The sequence below is a fragment of the Marmota flaviventris genome, chromosome 8 (assembly GCF_047511675.1).
Source record: "Marmota flaviventris isolate mMarFla1 chromosome 8, mMarFla1.hap1, whole genome shotgun sequence".
NCBI lineage: Eukaryota > Metazoa > Chordata > Mammalia > Rodentia > Sciuridae > Marmota > Marmota flaviventris.
In genome coordinates this window covers 79,152,511-79,170,275 of record NC_092505.1, presented here as the reverse complement: position 1 = coordinate 79,170,275, position 17,765 = coordinate 79,152,511, and the positions used below count along the sequence as shown (strand labels likewise).

Genomic DNA, 17,765 nt, shown 5'->3' with positions numbered 1-17,765 from the left:
TGGGCACACCAAAGCTGGAACAATGCTACTCTTGAGCCTGCTACATGACATGTGGACTGTGCACCGTCCAGCTCTAAAGACTGGCACTCACATCATAGTCTATGGAATGACACCCTTGTTGCTGGGCAGCACACAACTCCATGACCATACAAGGCCACCCAAGCCACTCTTTGGGTGTCTTTTGTTTTGCTTATTGTGGCTAATGTAGTCTCCTTGCCAAATATCCCTGCACTTATTTTTGTCTTTCCTCCAGCTCTTACTTTTCCTGGAGCCTTAGCAATGGGATTCATTGGCATCTCTGTTATCTTGGGTTGTTTGAGGCTATGTCCTTGACTCCCTAGAATATCCTAAAAATTTGCATGCATATAACCACAGTCTTTGGGGATTAGTGGTTAAATTTCCTCTGTGTTACCAATTTTTCTCCTTTTGGATGTCAATGTCTTCCCTGATCTATGACTTTTCTGATGATATAATATGCTGTCCAGTCAGGGACACTTTATGATACATATTATATGGTCATTATAAAACAAGGGCTCAAAGGACAAACATGATTCTCTAAGGAGGAGCTATTGCTAATAATACTGGAATCCCTGGTCTGTATTGAAAAACTCCAGGGTTTAGTTACTACCTGTCTCTTCTCTCAGTTGGTGTGCAGTAGCTTCACACCTGTATGGGCAGATGCTATAGATTTAGAATATTTCCATTCTGTAAGTAAATAGCTGCTAACTTGCTGCCCCTGAGTGTGCCTTCACCATTGTGGTCCTTCCCATAGACCTCCTTACTCTCTAGCATCTAAATTGGCAAATTTTAACATGACTGGAGGCCTCTGGGGCCCTGCAATGGCCTGAGACATAATAGGCATTAAATATTCTTGATAGTACTCTACCTTCATCCCCATCTATCTATAAAGCCCCTTTTCTCTATTATTTTTCTACAGGGTCCAATCCCCAAACTGTAGAGACACTATGTTTTGGTTTGCTATCTCATCCCCACATGTATGTGCACCATGTTCAATTTTCTAGATGTTATTTATACACTTGTCATAAATAGCAAGATATTTTTCTGACTCAGGGAGAAGAAGGTATGTGAGTTTGTTATCAGCCTCACAGAAATGTAGAGGGATTACAGTTACACTAAGCAAGCCACTTTGAAAGGAGAGCTCTGTCTCTTTTCACAACCACAGCATTGTAGGAAGATTGTTTCTGTCTGTGATTCCACTCCCCTGAATGGAATGTGAGGAAGAGGACTGGTTACATGAATAAGATTAGAAAAACTAGAGAAGTATTTCAAAGAAGGTTAGGACTAAAGAAAAGGTAGAAAACCACTCTCTTTTGATTAAAAATCATATGCCATGTTATTTTCTTTTATTGGGTCAGATTAAGATTTTAAGAGTTTTAGAGAAAAATAAGAAGATGAAAAAGAGTCTCCCTTTGGGAGAGCATTAAATACAAAATAAGCATGAAAATCCCTCTCCCATAAAAAGCAAGTGAGAATTGAAGGGTGAACTCTAGATTAAGAGCTGATATATTGATGGTTTTTTAAAAATGTGGGATCTGAAATCTAAAAATTCTAAGACACAATGGAAAAGGATTTCTTTGGTTTTCTTTGTTTTTTCTTTTCTTTTGTTTTTTGTTTTATTTTATTTTATTTTTTCATGATGGGACTGGATGGTTTTATTTTTTATTTTATTTTTTAATTTTAAATTTGTTTTAATTAGTTATTAGTTTGTTTTATTTTTTTTATCATACATAGAATTAAGATTAAGAATGGCATAAGGAACACAGGAAGTCTAAGGACATGATGGAACTGTACAAAGAGAATATGATCTGGAGCAAGGCAGATCTGGGTTTAAATCCAAATTCTGCCCCTTACTAACTCACTTTCTCATACAGTAACTTCCTTATATACAACAAGGCAAAGAATACTTTCCCTAAGATGTTGCTGTTGACATTTAACAATCAAAAGTAAGCAAAATGCCTACTTGCATGCTACTCCACAGCAAGTGCTTAGTAAATTTGCACTTTATTATTTATTTATTTATTTATTTTTTTTAATTTTTTATTGTGGGTTGTTCAAAACATTACAAATTTCTTGACATATCATATTCCACACTTTGATTCAAGTGGGTTATGAACTCCCACCTTCACCCCATACACAGATTGCAGAATCACATCAGTTACACATCCATTGATTTACAAATTGCCATACTAGTGTCTGTTGTGCTCCGCTGCCTTTCCCATCCTCCACCCTCCCCCCTCCCCACCTCTCCCCTCCCCTCCCCTCTTCTCTCTCTACCTCCTCCACTGTATAACCCTGAGGGTCTCCTTCCATTACCATGCAATTTCCCTTCTCTCTCCCTTTCCCTCCCACCTCTCATCCCTGTTAAATGTTAATCTTCTTCTCCTGTTCTTCGTCCCTACACTGTTCTTAGTTACTCTCCTTATATCAAAGAAGACATTTGGCATTTGTTTTTTAGGGATTGGCTAGCTTCACTTAGCATAATCTGCTCTAATACCATCCATTTCCCTGTAAATTCTATGATTTTGTCATTTTTTAATGCAGAGTAATACTCCATTGTGTATAAATGCCACATTTTTTTTATCCATTCGTCTATTGAAGGGCATCTAGGTTGGTTCCACAGTCTTGCTATTGTGAACTGTGCTGCTATGAACATCGATGTAGCAGTGTCCCTGTAGCATGCTCTTTTTAGGTCTTTAGGGAATAGACCAAGAAGGGGAATAGCTGGGTCAAATGGTGGCTCCATTCCCAGCTTTCCAAGAAATCTCCATACTGCTTTCCAAATTGGCTGCACCAATCTGCAGTCCCACCAGCAATGTACAAGTGTACCCTTTTCCCCACATCCTCGCCAGCACTTGTTGTTGTTTGACTTCCTAATGGCTGACAATCTTACTGGAGTGAGATGGTATCTTAGGGTGGTTTTGATTTGCATTTCTCTGACAGCTAGAGATGTTGAGCATTTTTTCATGTACTTGTTGATTGACTGTGTGTCCTCCTCTGAGAAGTGTCTGTTCAGGTCCTTGGCCCATTTGTTGATTGGGTTGTTTGTTTTCTTATTGTCTAATTTTTTGAGTTCTTTGTATACTCTGGATATTAGGGCTCTATCTGAAGTGTGAGGAGTAAAGATTTGTTCCCAGGGTGTAGGCTCCCTATTTACCTCTCTTATTGTTTCTTTTGCTGAGAAAAAACTTTTTAGTTTGAGTAAGTCCCATTTGTTGATTCTAGTTATTAACTTTTGTGCTATGGGTGTCCTATTGAGGAATTTGGAGCCCGACCCCACCGACTGTAGATCGTAGCCAACTTTTTCTTCTATCAGACGGCGCGTCTCTGATTTGATATCAAGCTCCTTGATCCATTTTGAATTCACTTTTGTGCATGGCGAGAGAAAGGGATTCAGTTTCATTTTGTTGCATATGGATTTCCAGTTTTCCCAGCACCATTTGTTGAAGATGCTATCCTTCCTCCATTGCATGCTTTTAGCCCCTTTATCAAATATAAGATAGTTGTAGTTTTGTGGATTGGTTTCTGTGTCCTCTATTCTGTACCATTGGTCCACCCGCCTGTTTTGGTACCAGTACCATGCTGTTTTTGTTACTATTGCTCTGTAGTATAGTTTGAAGTCTGGTATCGCTATACCGCCTGATTCACACTTCCTGCTTAGCATTGTTTTTGCTATTCTGGGTCTTTTATTTTTCCATATGAATTTCATGATTGCTTTCTCTATTTCTATAAGAAATGCCGATGGGATTTTGATTGGCATTGCATTAAACCTATAGAGAACTTTTGGTAATATCGCCATTTTGATGATGTTAGTTCTGCCTATCCATGAACAGGGTATATTTTTCCATCTTCTAAGATCTTCTTCTATTTCTCTCTTTAGGGTTCTGTAGTTTTCATTGTATAAGTCTTTCACCTCTTTTGTTAGGTTGATTCCCAAGTATTTTATTTTTTTTGAAGATATTTTGAATGGAGTGGTTGTCCTCATTTCCAATTCAGAGGATTTGTCGCTGATATACAGGAATGCCTTTGATTTATGTGTGTTGATTTTATATCCTGCCACTTTGCTGAATTCATTTATTAGCTCTAATAGTTTCTTTGTAGAGCCTTTTGGGTCTGCTAGGTATAGAATCATATCATCTGCAAATAGTGATAATTTAAGTTCTTCTTTTCCTATTTTTATGCCTTTAATTTCTTTCGTCTGTCTAATTGCTCTGGCCAGTGTTTCGAGAACTATGTTGAACAGAAGTGGAGAGAGAGGGCATCCCTGTCTAGTTCCAGATTTTAGAGGGAATGCCTTCAGTTTTTCTCCATTCAGAATGATGCTAGCCTGAGGCTTAGCAATAGTATTTTATTTTATTTGAAGTATTTTATTTTTTTTGAAGATATTTTGAATGGAGTGGTTGTCCTCATTTCCAATTCAGAGGATTTGTCGCTGATATACAGGAATGCCTTTGATTTATGTGTGTTGATTTTATATCCTGCCACTTTGCTGAATTCATTTATTAGCTCTAATAGTTTCTTTGTAGAGCCTTTTGGGTCTGCTAGGTATAGAATCATATCATCTGCAAATAGTGATAATTTAAGTTCTTCTTTTCCTATTTTTATGCCTTTAATTTCTTTCGTCTGTCTAATTGCTCTGGCCAGTGTTTCGAGAACTATGTTGAACAGAAGTGGAGAGAGAGGGCATCCCTGTCTAGTTCCAGATTTTAGAGGGAATGCCTTCAGTTTTTCTCCATTCAGAATGATGCTAGCCTGAGGCTTAGCATAGATTGCTTTTACAATATTGAGGTATGTTCCTGTTATCCCTAGTTTTTCTAGAGTTTTGAACATAAAGGGATGCTGTACTTTGTCAAATGCTTTTTCCGCATCTGGAATACATAAACCACAAGGCTATAGAATGACCCAAAGGGCACAATTGTTCTAATAGTGTGCCTTTCTCCTCCTCACTCTAGGTCCAGAGGAGGTGCCAGTGGACAGCAGGTGACTTCAGGTCACAATCAAAGAGCAATCTGGAATATACATGATGCCTTTATTTCTCGGAAGATTCAAAGGGTATTTCTGGACCTAGAGTGAGGAGCAATAGCTGTTCTTCCTCTAAATACACATGCTTGAGGAAGCATGTAGTCTAGCCTGGAAAGAAAGCACCCTACAATCATAAGAGGAATCTGATCCTGTGAAGGGAAAAGGAGAGGGAAAGGACTGAAGGCCTCAGGACATTGTTGAGCCTCTGGTTAACAATGCCCTTAAACTTGGCCTGTCTATGCCTGGACTTTCTCTCCTATGAGCTAATAATGTGCTAACTATTTAAACCAACCAGAATAGTGCTTTCTTTCTTTAGCAGCCAAACATTTCCAAATGGCCACCAAGGTTTGAGAACCAGTAGTTCATATTACACTAAAAGGAAAAGAGCGCTCATACAAACTGTTTAATGTTTTAAAGTTGTTTCAGTATAATCGGATAACATGATTTATTTGTGTTCTTTACCTCATCTGCAGTGGTTAAATAATTTGTGCTTTTCATAGGAATGCCCTTGAATCCTTTTATAGTGGTAAGGAGATAAACAAGCATTACCATATAAAAAGAACTAAGGACAGAAAAGGCAAGATGTATATGTATATGTCTTCAACTATTCAGTGTACCTATTTTATGAAATCACAGTTCTGAAAAAACCAGGTTTACAGAAATGCAGTTGGGAGGGGGGTTATAAAGTAACTGCCTCAAGGCATCACTGAGGAGGAAGCTGTCTGCTTTTAGATCTTGATTGACAGTGTCCTTTGATAACCTTTGGCTTGTAGAAGTTACCCATCTGTTTTGGTGTTTATCATGAGTGATTATAGTGCTTCCCCTGTTTTGGCAATCACATGGTACATAGATACTAACTCAGCTGGTGCTCTGTTCTTGCCTTTGCAATCTGCAAACTTTAATGGTGTACTATCAGCCCTAGATTACAGATAAGCACCTCTTGTCCAGACTGCAGAACTCTGAATAAGGTACATCATCTTCCATTCTCTCCAGAGCCCTCTCATCTAACCCCCACATTCCACTTGGAGCTCACAGGCACTTTTGAATGTTTTCTACCAGTTTTTGTTATGCAAAATTTAGGAGGATGAAGAGGGTAATCTTTGGTCCTCTGGTGGCTAGATTTTGCATGCTGTTATCTCCTTAGCCCTTCCTTGACTTTGCAAGTCTGCTTCTTCCAACAGTTCTGACAGAAAGCCAAGCAAATGTCTATTCTACTCTTGGAACCAAAACTTAAAGGGAAATCAGTGGAGAATTCTGCAGGTCTGTCCTTGCTGCTGTCCTATTTGCATTTTTATCAATAACCTGGGTTAATGCATACATAGTATGGTATCCTAGACTGAAGGTGATAGGAGATGCTAGGAGAAATGGCTGACATTGGCATATAATAGAAGCTTCAACACTTGTCTAGTGCTTACTATAGTCGCTCTTCATGTGCTTTACATAGACTAGCTCATTAAATTCTTATTTGATAGATAATGGACTTGGCATAGGGATATCAAGTCACTGGCCCAAGGTCACACAGAAAGGAAACAATAAATTTAAGGTTTTAATCCAAGAAGATTGGCTCGAAAATACATTCTCTTAGCCTTGGGTTTTGAAGCTCTCGGCATGGTATATGAGTGAAGTCAGTAGAATGGATTCTTTAGATTTGCCAAAATAAGGGGCTGGAAACAAGGAGGGAACTGACTTAATAATAGTTTTATAATAAAGGACAAGGATTATTAGTTATAATATGGATCTCAAAAGTAGAGAAGCTGGATGCTTTTAAAAGAGAAGTACATTTTGGTTCAGGAAAGTGAAGGTAAATATTCTATCACACTCTAGCTACTCTGACCCACAGAATAATGCTGGATCATTTTACCTAAACCTGGTATCAGCGAGCAATAATTTTGGGCTCAAGATGTCTAGGACATTAACCAAAAGGCTAGTGTTAGCTTCATGTTAAATCACACAGAATCTTGGTGAAGACAGCATATAATGCCAGTTTTCAAATATTCCTAAAATCATCACCAGCAGGAAGTAAGGACTGTGAAGTTGCAAGGATGATATCTCTGGTGAAGACAGGGTAAAACCCTCTAAACATTCAAAGTACTCAAAATGTTCAAAGAAAATAGGGCTACCTCATTGAGTGAGCTCCCAGATAACAAAAGTTTTAAAAAGGCTTTGGATGACAATTTGTGATACATGAACTGGAATACCATTCCAACAAAATTGTTTTGAGAACCTGGCTTTCCAAAGGTAATTGTTAGCTTTAAAAATACATTAAATAAAACAAGTTTCTCACACAGTTGTTAACTGGATGCATCAAGTTAGTACAGGTTTCTTAAAACTCACATTAGCACATACTGATGTGCAATATTACCAATACAATATGAAAAGAGTAATACTTAATGAAACTTCTAAACTGTTTATCATACACTTTGAAAAAATGTTGGAAATTCTATTTCAGCTGGATATTTTCCTGCCACTTTAGTGCTTTTAAGTACTTGGTCTTTGGAAAGATGTTGCAATAAATAAAAGTTTGAAAGTTAAGTGGCTAAATGCCCTGTCAAGATGCCTTATACAGTGAGTGCACATGTGATAAGTGAGGAAGGAAGACAAGGTTAATGTAATTAGTGAGGTGAATTCTGGGTAACTCCAAAGAACATGTCTTGTGAGTCATCCATGCTCACATTTCTTTGAACTTTGTTTATCCTAAAGGGAGATGAAGCAATCACATAGACATAATGTCTGACCCTTTTAGTACAATGCATCCCACATTCCTCGATCCATTCATCATCATCGGTGGTATTTGTGTTCAATGCTGTCATGTAGAGCTGGTTGCCAACAATTATTAAAGAGAAATCCATACGGTTATGTTTAGGAGACAAAGCAAAGCCAGTTTTCACAATATAAACTATGGAGACATCAATCCATTAAGGGGAAAAATCACTAAGCAGCTCCTCAAAGATACTTTTGAATCAAGTACTATCTCCAGAGACCCAAGAAGTAAATGAAGTAATTATCTGTCACTCACAATTTTTCTTCCCTGAAATGGAATCCACGATGTCTGTGATATTGTTGTATAACAGCTTCCTCTCTCCTTTTGCTATTTTACTTACTTCTCACTCATTGATGGTGAAAGCCTTTTCTCCCCCCTCTGGACTTTCCTCATTGACTGCTTTTATTCTTTGAAAATGAACAATAAAAGTACTCTAAGATTTTTGTTGCTAGAGACATTTCATGTAGCAACCATCCTGTCAGTGATAGCAAAAACATCCCTCCCAACTTCTTAGAAAAAGAAGGAAATGTCCTAAATATATATTTTCTCTTTTCTTCCATTCTCTTTCTTCTGTTCTCCCTCCTTCCTCCTCTTTCTCCTCCACCTTTTCTTCTTCTCACCTCCTCTTACTCCTTTTTTCTTTCAAATGGAAAATTTAATCCCAATCAGTTTTCCAATACTATTAATAAGACAGCCCTCATTATAGTGTGTGCTGTGTGTCCTGCAGTGCTGTAAGCACATTACATATGTTGACTCATGTACTCCTTTTAACATCTCTAGGAGGTAGCTAGTATTGTTAATTTTTTTTTCCTTGGGAATACAACAGAGTCATCAGGAGTTTATCTAATTTGCTAATGGCCTCAAGGATAATAAGGCCTAAACATGGCACCATGATTTCACAGTCCACGCCAGAAGCAGTGATAGAGTACTCCTCCAACTCTAGGTTCTTCCAAAGAAGAAACTTCTTTGATTAAGGAAAAAAAAAAAAAGAATTGACATATGCTGTGCCACTGTTTTGTGCCAGTACTTGATATGTGCTATCTAGAGAGATCTATGAACAACACTACAGTTTAGGCATGATTATTCCCACTTTACAGACAAGGTTAAAAAAACCCTTGCCCAATGTCACACTGTGAGCCACTGAAACAGGCTGATACTAGCTGATTCTCTTAAGTTATTCTCTTTAATGCTGTTATAATTTAGGTATGAGGTGTCTCCCAAAAGCTCAAATGTGAGGCAACGTAAGAATGTTCAGAGGTGAAATGATCAGACTATGAGAGCTAGAACCTAATCTGTGGATTAATCCACTTATATAGCTTAACTGGGCAGGATGTATGTAATGGGAGGAAGCAGTTCATTGGGGACATGCCTTTCTCTACTTATCAACTGTCTTATCCTGAGCTGTTTTCCTTGGCCGCACCTTCTGCCATGATGTACTTCTGCCTCACCTTGGGCCCAGAGCTATAGATTTGGCTAACCATGAATTGGACCTCTGAAACCATGAGACAAAATAAACTTCTCCTCCTCTAAGTTGTTCTTGTCAGGTATTTTGGTTACAGTGATGAAAAACTGACTAACACAAAGACATACTAGATTATCACCTGTTGCTGGCAGTGATGCAAATGGGCCTTATCTAAGGTGTCATCTTTGGCATTGATTTTTGGCTGATTCTGACACCTTGAACTCCTGAACACTCTAGAGAAGTTGAACCAGCCAAGGCTTCATCTTCCTCCTTCAACTTGATGTAAAGAATTCATTCTCTTTTCAGACTCACAGAACCCTGGAAGCTTCATCTGAACCTGAGTCATGCTGCTGACTCTGATTTGTACTACCCATTTCTTTTCTTTCTGTGTTAACTGAAATCCTGAATGGGATATTGAGGAGCAAGCATTATTTAAAGGAGAGCTAGATGTATCATCTTGTGAGAATTATTAAGTGGAATCATATGAAATTAATTTTTTTGTATATAATAAATTCTAACAGTGTAATTTTATATGGGTCAGTGTCATTTAAGTTTCATAATCCCCATTTTGATTTCCAAAATTTATATGAAATTACTATAGAAAATAAGTCTATTTTTAAGGCAAACATACACTTATTGCCAATATATAATTGCCAGTGTGTTTATATAATTTTGTTTCTTGTCTAAACCATAAGTGTGGACCAAATAGCCCTGGCAGCTAATGTTGACCATGCTGCTACTTCTTAAAGAAAATAAAAAATACATTGGAGTATTAGAGTGAAAACACAATATATGAAAATTTATGAAATGCAATGCTGAGAGGGAAATTTATAGCACTAAATGCTTACATTAACAAAGAAGAAAAATCTCAAATCAATAATCGAAATTCTTCTCTTAAACAACTGGGAAAAGAAAAACAAGATAACCCCAAAGAAAGCACAGTACAAAAAAGATGAAGAACAAAAATCAATGAATTTGAAAACAGATCAGCAATAGAGAAAACAGTGAAACAAAGAACTAATTGTTTGAAAAGATCAGTAAAATGGGTAAACCTCTAGCTAAACTAACAATGTAAAAATAAAAATAATATTACCTGTAATAGGAATGGCAAGGGAAGTCACTACAGACCTAGAAAACATCAAAAGAATAATAAGGACAGATTACCAGCAACTCTATACACGTAAATTTCACAGCTTAGTTGAAATGAACCAATTTTTTTAAAAGCAAAAACTACCATAACCTAATGTCCTTCCTTTCATCCAAATAGTAGCACTGATGAATTCTTTCAAACATTTAAATAAGAATGAATGTCAATTCTCTACAAAATTTTTCAGAAAAAAGAAAACTGTCCAATTCATTTTACGTGATCACCTCTAACTTAACTTGAAATTCTGGGAAAGAGATTAGGGGAAACATACCCTACAAAATCTCACACATACATATACGTAAGCATGCTCAATAAATGTTAGTGAATTAAACCCTGCAATATGTAAAAAAGAGTCATAAAATAAGGTCAATTATAGGAATGCAATGTTGGTTCAAGTTTTGAACATCAATCAATGTAATCCTCTATATTAACTTGTTAAAGAAGGAAAACACATGATAGCAATTGATTTTGCAAAAGCATTTGAAAAATTCAATATTCATTTTTATAACAAGTCAGCAAACTCAGAAAGAAGGGAACTTCCTTAACTTGATAAAAGGGATCAATAAAAATGCCATAGTTAACTTAGTACTTAATGGTGAAAGAATAAATGCTTTTAAAAAATGGTAAGGGTGTGTAATTTCAACTCTTTATTGAACATCATTCTAAAAGTTCTGGCCATACAATAAGACAAATAAAATAAACACATAAATTGGAAATGAAAAAACAATCCTATTTTTAGATGATTTGAATATCTATATAGAAAATTCCATAAAAACTACAAAAATAGGGCTGGGGATGTGGCTCAAGCGGTAGTGCGCTCGCGTGGCATGCGTGCGGCCCGGGTTCAATCCTCAGCACCACATACAAAGATGTTGTGTCCACCGAAAACTAAAAAATAAATATTTAAAAATTCTCTCTCTCTCTCTCTCTCTCTCTTAAAAAAAAAAAAAAAAAAAAAAAAAAAAAAAACTACAAAAATAGTTCCTAGGATAAATAATTGAACTTAGCAATGTTAGAGGTTGAAAAGAAAACATATAAATGCCAATAATATTTCTATGTACTAACAGTAACAACTGAAAACCAACAGTAAAAAGCAACAACATATATGACAACTATTAAAATGGAACTATTTAAATATAAATCTAACAAGACATCATATAGGATCTGTATGGTAGAAACTACAAAATGCTGGTGAAATCATTTTTTAAAAATTAAATAAACAAAGAGATATACTGTGTTCATAAATTGGAAGACTCATAAATTTAAGGTGTTTAGTCTCTTCAAATTGACCCATAGCTTTAACATAATTAAAAAAAAAATTCTGGCAGGATTTTTATCTACCCAGACAAACGGATATTAAAATTTATATAGAAAGACAAAGAAACTAGAATATTTCAATTTTAAACAATAAAGTAGGAGATGTACACTACCCAACTTTAAGTCATACTATAAAGTTATAATAATCAAAAAAGTGTGACATTGATAAATCAATGAAGCAGAATAAAGTTCAAAATTTACCTATACAAATATAGCTGATCTAGTTTCAGGCACAAAGAGAACTCAATTGAATAGGCATTACCCTTTCACCAATTTGTACTGGAGCAAGTGGACAGCCATCAGCAAAGAAAAGACTTTGGCTTCAATATTATACCTTATATAATAATTAACTCAAAATGAGTTATATGTCTGAATATAAAACAAACAAACAAACAAAACCTGTAAGATTCTTAGAAGAAAGCATAGGAAAATATCTTAATGACCTGGGGCTAGGCAAAGAATTATTAGATATAACATTACAAGCATCATCAATAGAAGAAAATATTGATAAATTGGATTTTACAAAATTAAAAACTTTTTCTTTATGAAAGATACTCAAGAGAATGAAAAGACAAGATATGATCTGGAAGGGGATATTTGCAAATCACATATTCAACATCCAGAATATAAAAAGAATTCTCAAAACTCAACAATAAGAAAACAATCAGCTAAATTAACAAATGAAGAAAAGATTTAAGAATTCAACAAAGTCATATGAATGGTAAATAAATGCTTGAGAAAGGCTCAATGTTGTTAACCATGAGGCTAATCCAAACTAAATGCAGAATGGGGTAACACTGCTCATGTTTAAAAAAGACTTTTTTTAAAAGGACAATTTCATATGCTGGCAAAGACATTCAAAACAACTGCAACTTCTGTATATGTTGATGGGAATGCCAAATAGTAGAACCACTTTGGAAGAGAGTGTTGCAGTTTCTTATAAAATTAAATACGTGTCAAGATACACATTTATCATTAATTCTAGGAATCTTGTAGGTGTTTGAGAAATACATTTTTTTCTTTGTGAGTTGGTTGCCCAGGCTAGTCTTGAACTCATGACCCTTCTGCCTCAGCCTTCTGAGTATGAAAACTTGAGTTTACACAAAGACATAAAAATTAAAGCATATGTTCACACACAAAAATGTTTTGTTTGGTTCATCAATGTTGATGGCAGTTTTATTATAACTGTACCAAACTAGTAAACATTCCAGGTGACCATTAATGGGCAAAATAGATTAGCAATAGCACATCCATACAATGGGGTACTCCTCAAAATAAAAAGGAATGAACTATTTCTATAATAAAAAGATAAATTTGAAACTCTGCTGAGTGAAAAAAACAAGTTGAAAATATTATTTACTTTATGAGTTTATTTATACGATATTCTATAAGAGACAAATTATAGGATATAAAACAGATTCCTAATTGCCACACCAGAGCCTAGGTGTGGGAGCCAGTTTGACTACAAAGAGGAAGCAGGAATATTTTTGTTCTGTATTCTGACTGTGGTCCTTATTGTGTTCACAAATCTCTCTATATTTTTAAACTTACAGAATTGTATATAAAGAAGCCAACTCTACTGTGTGTAAATTTAAAATAATTTTAAACCTTAAAAAGTTTTTGTAAGTATAAAATTTTTCCATAATTACGTGAAAGGTCTTGTGTAAGTTTCTATAGAACTGTGCATGAACTTCAAGCTGGTTCCTCTAATTTAGAGATGCTCTATTACAGTCAGCTTGTCTATCCATAAATAATTCAAATCTAATTTAGAGAGGTACTAGAGCCAATGGAAATTCCCTTGGCTTTGGGAAATCCATTCACTGTCTTCAAATTCAACATCTTCACTTTTAAAATGAGCTGTTGTTCTGGATTATTTTTAGAATCACTTTCAGCTCTAAAATTATATGACTTCTATGCTCAGATGACATCTAGGATCAGTTGCAGCTTTCTCTGAGAAGGCATTTCATAGGATCTTATAATTTTATTTTATCCAATTCTTTCTAGATATATAAATCCTTATTTATATTCCTGATAGGTTGCTGTCCAGATAGGATTGGCCAGATGTGTCTAAGAAAGCCAGATCAGACCCCCCAAAATGATTATTCTTGGGTTGATATTTTGAGAAAATAAACATAAAATATATTTAGTACAAATAATTAATATAGTTTAGCTTTTGTTATTTTATAATAACATGTACTCCATGCAGTAATACTAAGAAACCTATAGAATTAACATGATATTCAGCATCAATCACAACATCCAAAGAATGAAAGCAACCCAAGTGTCCTCTGATAGATGAATAGGTAAATAAATATACAATGAAATATCATATAGCCCCAAAAGGAAGGGAATTCTGACACATGCTGAACATGGATATTATACTAAGTAAAGTAAGACAGATGAAAGGACAGATACTGTATGATTCCACTTAAATTCCACTTACATTCCACTTATAAGAGGTACCTAGGGTTTTCAAGTTCATGTAGGCAGGAGGTAGCATGGTGGTTACAGGAAGTACATTGGTGTTATGGGGAATAGGGAGTTGTTATTTAATAGGTATAGAGTTTTAATTTTGCAAAATGACAAGTCATTGAAATTGATTGCACAATGAATATATTTAATACTACTATATACTTAAATCACTATAGTTTATATATTACTAATACAAATGCATATGCATGATGGTTAATTTTATGTGTCAGCTTAATTGGACCTTGGGATGCTCAGATATTGAACATTATTCTGACTTTGACTGTGGGGGTGTTTCTGGATGAGATTAACATTTGAATCTGTAGACTGAGTAAAGCAGATTTCCCTGCTTGAAGTGGGCAGGCCTCATCCAGTATATTAAAAGCCTAAATAGAACAATAGGCTGAGCAAGAAAGAATTTTCTCTCTGCCTCCCTGTTTTTTCCTGGGACATCAGTCTCATGCCTTCAGATTTGGACATGGAGTAGACTTCCAAGGTCCCTCTTCATTTTCAGGTCTTTAGATTGCAGATCTTGGGACATCTTAGTTAGTCTCCATAATCATGTGAGGCAATTATTTATAATTAATTTTCTCCTATCAGTATTGTTTCTCTGGAGAACCCTGACTAACACAATATTTTTTAAGAATGACTTCCTTAAAGTGTTGGGATCATGTCTAAATGTGTTGGATGCTATTATCAAGTCGTCCGTGAAAAACACTATAGCCACTTATACTCTTACCAACAATGTTTTAAAAAGACTCCTTTTTTCCAATTTTGTTAGCATTTGGGCATTATCATTTGTGGTACAGCACAAAAACCATTTCTTCCCTACTTTCTTTTAACTAGACCCAATTTGCTTGGAATAAAGATTTCTTCTTCAGCATCTCTTGTGACAATGTAACTGAGGTCTAGTAAATGGGATCTATAGCAGAAGTAGTATGCACAGTTTCTAGAATGTTTCCTTGAAGCAAGGGACGTCTTTGTACCTACTACTAAGAATGTAGATGTGATTGATGGTCCAGCAGTCATTCTGGCCCAAGATTCCTACTGTTTTAAAGCCATCTGCAGAGCCAGAGCAAATAGAGAGGACCTGGGTTCTTCCACTGTGCACTCTGGGCTTCCTGCTATCAGGTTGTTACCTGGCACTGGGTTGCTTTTCAAACCTGTTTAATCTATTTGCTGCTGAATATGTCCTTACAGAGACATCATTCTTTTTTAGTCTTTGTAGGATAGGTGAAAATATTATCTGATTTTTGTTATATATAGCTCTCTTGTCAGCTATCTGGAAGTTATACTTTCTGGAGAGTTATTTCTGCTTTTAGTTAAGCAAAAGCGAGAACATGGGGAGATTTTTCTTCCTTTCATATCTGTGATGACATATTGCTAGGGTTCTTCTAAATACAAAAGAATAAATTTGCTAATATAACCTTTCTTTTTAATTCAGAGAGTATTTGAAAGATAAGGTGGCTAAGATCAACAGATATTTATGGAAATATTCATTCAATTGATTTTTGGAAAAAATGCTTAGATGTAATAGTAATGCTTTGGGGGACTTAAATAATGATAAAATGTCAAGGTGTCATAGCTTGCTGGGTTCTTTTTATAAAATGGAACCAACTGAAATTAGAAGCTAGACCTTATATCTTCAGTGAATTTAAGCCTTGATTCTTGTGGATTGGAGTGGGGAGAGTGTAGTGAAATTGGAGCCTCAGTTGTTATGGATTTCAAACATTAGTGTACATTACCTCACAAGGAGAGTTTTATTAAAGCACAGATTGTCGGGCCCCACCCTTAAAGATGTGTTCAACCACATTCTCTTTTTACAGAGAGAAAGGCAAAATGAACCATTCTGTTATATGTATGCCCCTTGTTTTAGGCATGGCACCACGATTTCGGGTTAACTCTGCTAATTTAAGGGTCTAGGCAAAGCTGCAGAAAGGGACAGGAAGGATAAGAAACAATGTATGGTACTTCTTCAAGGTCATTGCTTACTTTTCTTTAGGCCTTCATTAAATATACTGATTTCTGGCAGATGTTTTGGTTATTCCACGGTAGAAGCATCCTATCAGACCCAGTCTCTAATGTAGAACATACAGGAACTTTCTTCTTTTAGTGGCACAGTGGAGCCACATGCCCTCCTCTAATCCCCTGGAGGGTTTCATGATAGGGACGAATTTCTGTCACAATGTTCCTGGAGAACATTCAGTCCCTGATGTAGAGATTCTTCTCAGCTACATTTCAACTACATGAGAATTGCTTTAACTGATATTCCTGACTCCAGTGATCTCTTTCCTTTTCTTGTGCTTGACATTCAAGGAATTAGAATGTATGTGGTTGAAAATAAATATTTGGCTGCCAGGAAAATTTGTACATGGATGATTTCATAACAGTCACCTTTTCCCTAAAGATGACATGGCATATTGTCAATATTTAAGTTGTCATTTATCTACTCTGGTATTTTATTCTTAATTGTTCAGTTGCTTTTATTGGTTCTCATTTCTATTTAAGTAGAATTTTTCTCAAATAAAGCACATCTGAGTGCAAACTTTTCATCCTCTCACCTCAAATTTTGCAGTCATGGAAATTAGGGTAGATGAGGCATAATCCCAAATTAAGGACAGGTTGTATTTTATTATGAGTTGAAATTATTAAATATTCTATGAGAAAGGGAAGGACATAAATTAGTAGGAAATTTATTTGAGTTAGCCATTCTGTTCACAGATTTAAAAAAAAAATGAGATTTAGAGAGGTAAATAACTTGCTCAAGGTCATACAATCAAACTGAAGATTGAGCCAGCTTTAGAAAGTTAATATCAGGGCTTTGTAAAGTTAATATCAAATGACATTAACATAATCTCAACATTTAAAAGGGTGTGTGAAGTATTACAATTATTTTAGGCCTATTTGATAAGTATTAAAAAAAAAAAAAAAAAAAGCTCCCGTGTGTTTTATGAAAGGAGAGGTGGTCGGTATTCCCCTTGGCAAGGATGGAAGAGGCCCTTGGGCTTGAAAACAGGTTAAGGCCTTGTTATCTACTTCCTGGCCTCTAACCTGGCATCTAACCATGGTTTTCAAACCAATTGAGGAAGGAAATCAAGAAGGACAGAGAGGGAAAGGCATGGGGAAGTACTGGGAACAAAATCCACCAAATTATGCTATGTATACAATTATGCCACAATGAATCCCACTTTATATATAACTATAATGTGCTAATTAAAATAATAGTAATAATAATGATAGAAGGAAAATGCTAGAGAAAAGCAAGTGGATCAGGAAGGGAAAGGGGGAATAAATTATGTTCATGTACAAATGAATACCACTATTATGTATAATTATAATGCACCAATAAAAGAATTAAAAATACAATTTGAAACCTTCAAATTCAAATACATTTTAAAAGAAAAATAATTCACTCCACAGTGTGTGTATGTACTTTCAAACAATTTAGTAGTTCCTTGCAGTATTTGATCTGAACCAAGTAAAACTGATCTTTGGTGGTATATTCCTGTTGATTCATGAGGAGGTTTAAGTAAGTGTAACAAGGAAAATGGAAAAGGGATGAAGATGCT

At 35.6% G+C, this 17,765-nt stretch overlaps 1 non-coding gene across 1 annotated transcript; it reads left to right on the top strand.

The window, feature by feature from the left end:
- The first annotated feature begins 17,139 nt into the window (after window positions 1–17,139).
- LOC114099061 (U6atac minor spliceosomal RNA) lies at window positions 17,140–17,270 on the top strand. Its single transcript, XR_003583831.1, has one exon. It is a non-coding gene; the product is annotated as a U6atac minor spliceosomal RNA (small nuclear RNA).
- The last annotated feature ends 495 nt before the right edge of the window (window positions 17,271–17,765 follow it).